Genomic DNA, 10,806 nt, shown 5'->3' on the forward strand with positions numbered 1-10,806 from the left:
ATCCCAATGGAGATGGCTTCTTCCAACAAGACAGTGCACCATGCCACAGTGCTCATATTGTGCAGGAGTGGTTTCAAGAACATGAGGGAGACTTTGCCTTGCTTAGCTGGCCCCCACAATCACCACATCTCAATCCAATTGAGCATTTGTGGGAAGAAGTTAAAAGAGCCATCAGGCAGCTGGTTCCACAACCATCAAATCTCACAGAACTGGACAGTGCTATTCATCAGGCATGGTGTCCGATTCCTTGCATCACCTTTCAACATCTCGTGGAGTCAATGCCAAGAAGAATCGCCGCAGTATTGAAGGCAAAAGGGGGCCCAACGAAGTACCTGATGGGAGGTCATAATAATCTGGCTACTCAGTGTATATATATATATATATATATATATATATATATATATATATATATACTATCTAATAATAGACAAACATGGTAATTGACCGTACCTTCGCTATGCCTACCATGGGCCAATTAGCGTGATATGCAAACTAACCGCCAACCAAGATGGTGGCTAATTTGCATACTGCAAGCAGGGTAGGACAGCGCAGCCGCCACTGCGAGATCCGCCATCCAGGCCCCCGTGTGTGACCCCAGAAGCCGCCCAGAAACCAGTGATTTGGGGGAGATGGGGGTCCCCTGCCCAGGCCTGACACCTCTGGTGGAGGCATCAGGCCTGGGCAAGGGGCCGATTGGTAATTGGAGGGTGATGGAGGTTGACACCTCTGGCCAAGGTGTCAGGCCTGGGCTGGGGCGGAGCCATCAATCGGAGTGGTCTGGGGGGGGGTTCCCTGCTCAGGCCTGACGCCTGAGCCAGAGGCGTCAGGCCTGGGCGAGGGCGGAGCTGATGATCAGGAGGAGATGGGGGTCCCCTGCCCAGGCCTGACACCTCTGGCGGAGGCGTCAGCCTGGGCAAGGGCCGATCCGGCAATGGGAGGGTGATTGGGGTCACACCTCTGGCCAAGGTGTCAGGCCTGGGTGAGGGCAGAGCCGGTGATTGGAGGGAGATGGGGGTCTCCTGCCCAGGCCTGACGCCTGGGCCAGGGGCATAAGGCCTGGGCCAGGGGTCCAAGCCAGCGATTGGTGTGAACTACAGAGGAAACACCTTTTCTGACTGCTCATTGGCTAAGCTCCCTGTATGCCACTGGTAATATTCTTAGTAACTTGGGTAATAAGAATCCAAAAAGGTGATCTAGGGTTTTTCACCACACACCTGGTGAAAAAAACGAAGGCCTGCTGCTGGAGGGCTAAGAAATGTCATATCCTGCCCTAGCCGGTTTGGCTCAGTGGATAATGCCTTGGCCTGCCGATGGCAGCGTCTGGGTTCAATACTGACCAAGGGCATGTACCTAGGTTGCAGGCTCCTCCCTGGCCGGGGCCCAGGTCAGGGCTCATGCAGGAGGCAACCAATCAAAGTGTTCCTCTCACTTTGATGTTTCTCTCTGTCTTTCCCTTTCTCTTCCACATTCTCTAAAAATCAATGGAAACATATCCTCAGGCGAGGATAAAAAAAATAATAAAGAAATTATTATTATATGAAAGACACATCTTGAAAATGCCTAAAGAAAGTTATCATTTTTTCATGGTGACGGGACTGGAGTCCGTGTTGATGAAAAAAACCTTGGTGGCTGCGGTGACTGGCAGTGGCTGCAGCAGCGCGGTGATGGGGCTGGTGCCTTCCCCTGATCAGCCTGGTCACCTCCCACAAAGGGAGGCCAGACTGCAGCTTAGGCCCTATCCCCAAGGGGAGTAGGGAGCGGGCCTAAGCCGTCACTAGGACATCCCCTGAGGGCTCCCAGTATGTGAGAGGGGGCAGGCTGGACTTAGGGACACTCCCCCCCCCCCCCGTGCACAAATTACGTGCACCGGGCCCCTAATATATATATATATATATATATATATCCCACGTTCAAAGGCTGTTAAATCGCATTGTTAACCCATATCTTCAGAAAAAAATCACTTCTACTGTCGTGGTAAATAACCTGCTTCCCTATTTATAATGGTCTGGCCCTCTAGCAACTTCAGCGTGAAATTATAGCTAATTTGCCTACAAACGTCAGGTGGCCATAATAATCTGGCCACTCAGTGTATATTCTAGTGTTTGTTCTCCAATGCAGCCTACCTCCCAAGGAGTCTCTTCCCTAATATGTAACTTGTGCTCTGACCAAGTTAGACGTCTCTTCACGCCCAGAAGTCATACTTTCCTAGCCCAGGACTTTGTTCACGCCGTCCCCTCTGGAGTTCCTTTCCCCACCATATCTGCTGTTACAACCCAATTTGTCCTTTAAAGGCCAGCTCAGGTAAAACCTCTTCTTCTGTGAAGGCTTCCCTGATTTCTTCAGCTGAAGGGCTGTCTCCCTCCTTAGAACTCACCCGCTCCCTGGAGCTCTTTAGGACACTCTGCCTTATGCCGGAGTTATTTTTGACCCGGGTCTCATTCCTCCTAATAAACTGTGAGCTCATTCGTGTCTTCAGCCAATTTTTCATGATAATGCGTGTTAGGCATTTTCCCACCTACTCAGGAAGAAAGACCATTTTAAGCATGCAATTGTGTAATTGCTAACTTTGGTCAAGTACAGTGTCTGAGACATAGTGGGTAATCAGTAGATACCTATGAAGGGATAGACAGATGGGTGGATAGATGGGTGGGTGGGTGGGTGGGTGAATGGGTGAATGGATGGATGGGTGGATGGGCGTGTGGGTGGGTGGATGGGTGAATGGGTGGATGGGTGGATGGGTAGGTGAGTGGATGGGTACATGTGTGGGTGGGTGGATGAGTGGATGGGTGGATGGGCATATGAGTGGGTGGGTAGATGGATGGATAGGTGAATGGGTGGATGGGTGGATGGGTGGATGGGTGGATGGGTGGATGGGTGGATGGGTGGATGGGTGGGTGAGTGGATGGGCATATGGGTGGGTGGGTGGATGGATGGATAAGTGAATGGGTGGATGGATGGGTGGATTGGCAGTCATAGAATATGTGGGATCAGGAGGTGAATTATTGGGTTATTGGGCTTTGCTTTGATCATAGTGATGGTGGGGGTGGTGTTGTGATGCAGGCTGGCTTCATGGGTTTATTTGAAGTTTATGAAGCTCATGGAATTTTTCTATCACCCAGGTTGCCAGCTGACCACCACTGAGGGGTGAGTGTGGAGGAGGGGTTTAGGAAGGGAGCACAAATGGCCAGATTGCTATCCGGAGCCACCTGTGTTGTAAGGAATTTGACCTGGCTCAGAAGCAGACTTCCCTTTGATCACACCATGCTGCTCTCCAGACACCTAGGAACGGTCCCACCAGGCCTACACAGCGGGTCATTTCCGTGGCCCCTCGCAGCTGACATGGGGCTGAGGTGCAGTTTGTCTCATTCTGCAAGATCCTTGGCTTCAGACTGTCTTCTGGAAGACGTGGCACAGGCAGCCCCAGGTGGGACGGTATAGAGCAGTGATGGCGAACCTATGACACGCGTGTCAGAGGTGACACTCGAACTCATTTTTTTGGTTGATTTTTCTTTGTTAAATGGAATTTAAATATATAAAATAAATATCAAAAATATAAGTCTTTCTTTTACTATGGTTGCAAATATCACAAAATTTCTATATGTGACACGACACCAGAGTTAAGTTAGGGTTTTTCAAAATGCTGACACGCCGAGCTCAAAAGGTTCACCATCACTGGTATAGAGAGAACCCCAGGTGGGAGCGTATATATAGAGGGAGCCCAGGTGGGAGAGTATAGAGGGAGCCCAGGGGGAGGGTATATATAGAGGCAGCCCAGGGGGGAGGGTATATATAGAGGGAGCCGAGGTGGGAGGGTATATATAGAGGGAGCCCAGGGGGAGGGTATATATAGAGGCAGCCCAGGGGGGAGGGTATATATAGAGGGAGCCCAGGTGGGAGGGTATATATACAGAGGCAGCCCAGGTGGGAGGGTATATATAGAGGGAGCCCAGGGGGAGGGTATATATAGAGGGAGCCCAGGGGGGAGGGTATATATAGAGGGAGCCCAGGGGGAGGGTATATATAGAGGGAGCCCAGGGGGGAGGGTATATATAGAGGCAGCCCAGGGGGAGGGTATATAAAGAGGGAGCCCAGGTGGGAGGGTATATATAGAGGGAGCCCAGGTGGGAGGGTATATATAGAGGGAGCCCAGGGGGGAGGGTATATATAGAGGGAGCCCAGGGGGAGGGTATATATAGAGGGAGCCCAGGGGGAGGGTATATATAGAGGGAGCCCAGGGGGAGGGTATATATAGAGGGAGCCCAGGGGGAGGGTATATATAGAGGGAGCCCAGGGGGGAGGGTATATATAGAGGCAGCCCAGGGGGAGGGTATATAAAGAGGGAGCCCAGGTGGGAGGGTATATATAGAGGGAGGCCAGGTGGGAGGGTATATATAGAGGGAGCCCAGGTGGGAGGGTATATATAGAGGGAGCCCAGGGGGAGGGTATATATAGAGGGAGCCCAGGGGGGAGGGTATATATAGAGGAAGCCCAGGGGGAGGGTATATATAGAGGGAGCCCAGGGGGGAGGGTATATATAGAGGGAGCCCAGGGGGAGGGTATATATAGAGGGAGCCCAGGGGGGAGGGATATATATAGAGGGAGCCCAGGGGGGAGGGTATATATAGAGGGAGCCCAGAGGGGAGGGTATATATAGAGGGAGCCCAGGGGGGGAGGGTATATATAGAGGGAGCCCAGGGGGGAGGGTATATATAGAGGGAGCCCAGGTGGGAGGGTATATATATAGAGGGAGCCCAGGTGGAGGGTATATATAGAGGGAGGCCAGGTGGGAGGGTATATATAGAGGGAGCCCAGGGGGAGGGTATATATAGAGGGAGCCCATGTGGGAGGGTATATATAGAGGGAGCCCAGGTGGGAGGGTATATATAGAGGGAGCCAGGTGGGAGGTATATATATAGAGGGAGCCCAGGTGGGAGGGTATATATAGAGGGAGCCAGGGGGGAGGGTATATATAGATGGAGCCCAGGGGGGAGGGTATATATTAGAGGGCAAGGGCCAGGGGGGAGGGTATATATAGAGGGAGTCCCAGGTGGGAGGTATATATAGAGGGGAGCCCAGGGGGAGGGTCTATATAGAGGAGCCCAGGGTGGAGGGTATATATAGAGGCGAGCCCAGGGGGGAGGGTATATATAGAGGAGGCCAGTGGGGAGGGTATATAAGAGGCGAGCCCAGGTGGAGGGTATATATAGAGGGCAGGCCAGGGGGGGAGGGATATATAGAGGGAGGCCAGTGGGAGGGTATATATATAGAGGGAGGCCAGGTGGGAGGGTATATATAGAGGGCAAAAGCCCATGTGGGAGGGTATATATAGAGGGAGCCCAGGGGGAGGGGTATATATAGAGGCAGGCCAGGTGGGAGGGTATATATAGAGGGAGCCAGGTGGGAGGGTATATATAGAGGGAGGCCAGGTGGGAGGGTGTATATATAGAGGGAGCCCAGGTGGAAGGGTATATAGATAGAGTGCAGGCCAGGTGGGAGGTGTATATAGAGGGAAGTGCCAGTGGGAGGGTATATATAGAGGGAGGCCCAGTGGGAGGGTATATATGAGGCATCCAGGTGGGAGGGTATATATAGAGGGAGCCCAGGGGGGAGGGTATATATAGAGGGAGCCCAGGGGGAGGGTATATATAGAGGGAGCCCAGGGGGGAGGGTATATATAGAGGGAGCCCAGGGGGAGAGTATATATAGAGGGAGCCAGGGGGAGGGTATATATAGAGGGAGCCCAGGTGGGAGGGTATATAGAGGGAGCCCAGGGGGAGGGTATATATAGAGGGAGCCCAGGGGGGAGGGTATATATAGAGGGAGCCCAGGGGGAAGGTTATAGATGGAGCCCTGGGAGGTATATAGAGGGAGCCCAGGTGGGAGGGTATATATAGAGGGAGCCCAGGGGGGAGGGTATATATAGAGGGAGCCCAGGTGGGAGGGTATATATAGAGGGAGCCCAGGGGGGAGAGGGTATATATAGAGGGGGGGCCCAGGGGGAGGGTATATATAGGCCCAGGGGAGGGTATATATAGAGGGAGCCCAGGTGGGAGGGTATATATAGAGGGAGCCCAGGTGGGAGGGTATATATAGAGGGAGCCCAGGGGGGAGGGTATATATAGAGGGAGCCCAGGGGGGAGGGTATATATAGAGGGAGCCCAGGGGGGAGGGTATATATAGAGGGAGCCCAGGGGGGAGGGTATATATAGAGGGAGCCCAGGGGGGAGGGTATATATAGAGGGAGCCCAGGGGGAGGGTATATATAGAGGGAGCCCAGGGGGAGGGTATATATAGAGGGAGCCCAGGGGGAGGGTATATATAGAGGGAGCCCAGGGGGGAGGGTATATATAGAGGGAGCCCAGGGGGGAGGGTATATATAGAGGGAGCCAGGGGGGGGTAGATATAAGAGGGGAGCCCAGGGGGGAGGGTATATATAGAGGGAGCCCAGGGGGGAGGGTATATATAGAGGGAGCCCAGGGGGAGGGTATATATAGAGGGAGCCCAGGGGGGAGGGTATATATAGAGGGAGCCCAGGGGGAGGGTATATATAGAGGGAGCCCAGGGGGAGGGTATATATAGAGGGAGCCCAGGGGGAGGGTATATATAGAGGGAGCCCAGGGGGGAGGGTATAGAGGGAGCCCAGGGGGAGGGTATTATAGAGGGAGCCCAGGGGGGGGGTATATATAGAGGGAGCCCAGGGGGAGGGTATATATAGAGGGAGCCCAGGTGGGAGGGTATATATAGAGGGAGCCCAGGTGGGAGGGTATATATAGAGGGAGCCAGGTGGGAGGGTATATATAGAGGGAGCCCAGGTGGGAGGGTATATATAGAGGGAGCCCAGGGGGGAGGGTATATATAGAGGGAGCCAGGTGGGAGGGTATATATAGAGGGAGCCCAGGGTGGGAGGGTATATATAGAGGGAGCCCAGGTGGGAGGGTATATATAGAGGGAGCCAGGTGGGAGGGTATATATAGAGGGAGCCCAGGTGGGAGGGTTTATATAGAGGGAGCCCGGGGGGGAGGGTATATATAGAGGGAGCCCAGGGGGAGGGTATATATAGAGGGAGCCAGGTGGGAGGGTTATATATAGAGGGAGCCCAGGTGGGAGGGTATATATAGAGGGAGCCCATGTGGGAGGGTATATATAGAGGAGCCCAGGGGGAGGGTATATATAGAGGGAGCCCAGGTGGGAGGGTATATATAGAGGGAGGCCAGGGGGGAGGGTATATATAGAGGGAGCCAGGGGGAGGGTATAATATATCGAGGGAGGCCAGGGGGAGGGTATATATAGAGGGAGGCCAAGGGGGAGGGTATATATAGAGGGAGCCCAGGGGGGGAGGGTATATATAGAGGCAGCCCAGGGGGGGAGGGTATATATAGAGGGAGCCAGGTGGGAGGGTATATAGAGGGAGCCAGGTGGGAGGGTATATATAGAGGGAGCCCGGTGGGAGGGTGTATATAGAGGGAGCCCAGGGGGGAGGGTATATATAGAGGGAGCCCAGGGGGAGGGTATATATAGAGGGAGCCCAGGGGGAGGGTATATATAGAGGGAGCCCAGGTGGGAGGGTATATATAGAGGGAGCCCAGGTGGGAGGGTGTATATAGAGGGAGCCCAGGGGGAGGGATATATAGAGGGAAGCCCAGGGGGAGGGTATATATAGAGGGAGCCCAGGGGGGGAGGGTATATATAGAGGGAGCCCAGGGGGAGGGTATATATAGAGGCAGCCCAGGTGGGAAGGGTTATATATAGAGGGAGCCCAGGGTGGGAGGGTATATAGAGGCAGCCCAGGGGGAGGGTATATATAGAGGGAGCCAGGGGGGAGGGTAAATATAGAGGGAGCCAGGGGGGAGGGTATATATAGATGGAGCCATGGGGGAGGGTATATATAGAGGCAGCCAGGTGGGAGGGTATATATAGAGGGAGCCCAGGTGGGAGGGTATATAGAGGGAGCCAGGGGGGAGGGTATATATAGAGGGAGCCCAGGGGGGAGGGTATATATAGAGGAGCCCAGGGGGGAGGGTATATATAGAGGGGAGCCAGGTGGGAGGGTATATATAGAGGGAGCCCAGGGGGAGGGTATATATAGAGGGAGCCCAGGGGGGAGGGGTTATATAGAGGGAGCCCAGGGGGAGGGTAATATAGAGGGAGCCAGGGGGGAGGGTATATATAGAGGGAGCCCAGGGGGGAGGGTATATAATAGAGGAGCCCAGGGGGGAGGGTATATATAGAGGAGCCCAGGTGGGAGTGTATATAAGAGTGAGCCCAGGGGGGAGGGTATATATAGAGGCAGCCCAGGGGGAGGGTATATATAGAGGGAGGCCAGGGGGGAGGGTATATATAGAGGGAGCCCAGGGGGGAGGGTATATATAGAGGGAGCCCAGGTGGGAGGGTATATATAGAGGCAGCCCAGGGGGAGGGTATATATAGAGGGAGGCCAGGTGGGAGGGTATATATAGAGGGAGCCCAGGGGGAGGGTATATATAGAGGGAGCCCAGGGGGAGGGTATATATAGAGGGTGGCCAGGGGGGAGGGTATATATAGAGGGAGCCCAGGGGGGAGGGTATATATAGAGGCAGCCCAGGGGGAGGGTATATATAGAGGGAGGCCAGGGGGGAGGGTATATATAGAGGGAGCCCAGGGGGGAGGGTATATATAGAGGGAGCCCAGGGGGAGGGTATATATAGAGGGAGGCCAGGGGGGAGGGTATATATAGAGGGAGCCCAGGTGGGAGGGTATATATAGAGGGAGCCCAGGTGGGAGGGTATATATAGAGGCAGCCAGGGGGGAGGGTATATATAGCGGGAGGCCCAGGGGGGAGGGTATATATCGAGGGAGCCCAGGGGGGAGGGTATATATAGAGGGAGCCCAGGGGGAGGGTATATATAGAGGCAGCCCAGGGGGAGGGTTATCTATAGAGGGAGGCCAGGGGGGAGGGTATATATAGAGGGAGCCCAGGGGCGAGGGTATATATAGATGTAGCCCAGGGGGGAGGGTATATATAGAGGGAGCCCAGGTGGGAGGGTATATATAGAGGGAGCCCAGGGGGGAGGGGTATATATAGAGGGAGCCCAGGGGGCGAGGGTATATATAGAGGGAGCCCAGGTGGGAGGGTATATATAGAGGGAGCCAGGGGGGAGGGTATATATAGAGGGAGCCCAGGGGGGAGGGTATATATAGAGGGAGCCCAGGGGGGGAGGGTATATATAGAGGGAGCCCAGGGGGGAGGGTATATATAGAGGGAGCCCAGGGGGGAGGGTATATATAGAGGGAGCCAGGGGGGAGGGTATATATGAGGGAGCCCAGGGGGAGGGTATATATAGAGGGAGCCCAGGGGGGAGGGTATATATAGAGGGAGCCCAGGGGGGAGGGTATATATAGAGGGAGCCCAGGGGGAGGGTATATATAGAGGTAGCCCAGGGGGGAGGGTATATATAGAGGGAGCCCAGGGGGGACGTATATATAGAGGGAGCCCAGGGGGGAGGGTATATATAGAGGGAGCCCAGGTGGGAGGGTATATATAGAGGGAGCCCAGGTGGGAGGGTATATATAGAGGTAGCCCAGGGGGAGGGTATATAGAGGGAGCCCAGGTGGGAGGGTATATATAGAGGGAGCCCAGGTGGGAGGGTATATATAGAGGTAGCCCAGGGGGGAGGGTATATATAGAGGGAGCCCAGGTGGGAGGGTATATATAGAGGAAGCCAGGTGGGAGGGTATATATAGAGGGAGCCCAGGGGGGAGGGTATATATAGAGGGAGCCCAGGTGGGAGGGTATATATAGAGGGAGCCCAGGTGGGAGGGTATATATAGAGGGAGCCCAGGTGGGAGGGTATATATAGAGGTAGCCCAGGGGGGAGGGTATATATAGAGGGAGGCCAGGTGGGAGGGTATATATAGAGGTAGCCCAGGTGGGAGGGTATATATAGAGGGAGCCCAGGTGGAGGGTATATATAGAGGGAGCCCAGGTGGGAGGGTATATATAGAGGGAGCCCAGGTGGGAGGGTATATATAGAGGGAGCCAGGTGGGAGGGTATATATAGAGGGAGGCCAGGTGGGAGGGTATATATAGAGAGAGGCCAGGTGGGAGGGTATATATAGAGGGAGGCCAGGTGGGAGGGTGTATATAGAGGGAGCCCAGGTGGGAGGGTGTATATATAGAGGGAGCCCAGGTGGGAGGGTATATATAGAGGCAGCCCAGGGGGGAGGGTATATATAGAGGGAGCCCAGGGGGGAGGGTATATATAGAGGGAGGCCAGGTGGGAGGGTATATATAGAGGGAGCCCAGGGGGGAGGGTATATATAGAGGGAGCCCAGGGGGGAGGGTATATATAGAGGGAGCCCAGGGGGGAGGGTATATATAGAGGGAGGCCAGGTGGGATGGTATATATAGAGGGAGCCCAGGTGGGAGGGTGTATATAGAGGGAGGCCAGGTGGGAGGGTGTATATAGAGGGAGCCCAGGGGGGAGGGTGTATATAGAGGGAGGCCAGGTGGGAGGGTATATATAGAGGGAGCCCAGGGGGGAGGGTATATACAGAGGCAGCCCAGGTGGGAGGGTATATATAGAGGGAGCCCAGAGGGGAGGGTATGGGGAGAGCCCCAAAAGCTTTTCTTCAGGTTCTCCACCTACAAAGCGTGAACGATGTCCCCTGACCTTGGCTGCTGGTAGGAATGGGCCCAGAGGGAAAGAGTTAAGTGGGGCCTGCTTTCTGGGGTCTGAGCCTGCATTCCTTCTCCTAGAGATATGCTTGCTGTGGGGCCAGAGGCTAAATTTAGAAGGTAGCTCAGGTTTCCTGTGGACAGCTGTCCTG

General features: G+C 54.5%; 1 protein-coding gene across 1 annotated transcript in view; it reads right to left on the reverse strand.

Annotated features, from left to right (window-relative positions):
• GPA33 (glycoprotein A33) overlaps nucleotides 1-10,806 on the reverse strand; it is a 41,381-nt gene that overhangs the window by 30,015 nt on the left and 560 nt on the right. The window lies entirely within an intron of this gene.

This window comes from Myotis myotis, unplaced genomic scaffold (genome assembly GCF_014108235.1).
Source record: "Myotis myotis isolate mMyoMyo1 unplaced genomic scaffold, mMyoMyo1.p scaffold_m19_p_18, whole genome shotgun sequence".
Lineage (NCBI taxonomy): Eukaryota > Metazoa > Chordata > Mammalia > Chiroptera > Vespertilionidae > Myotis > Myotis myotis.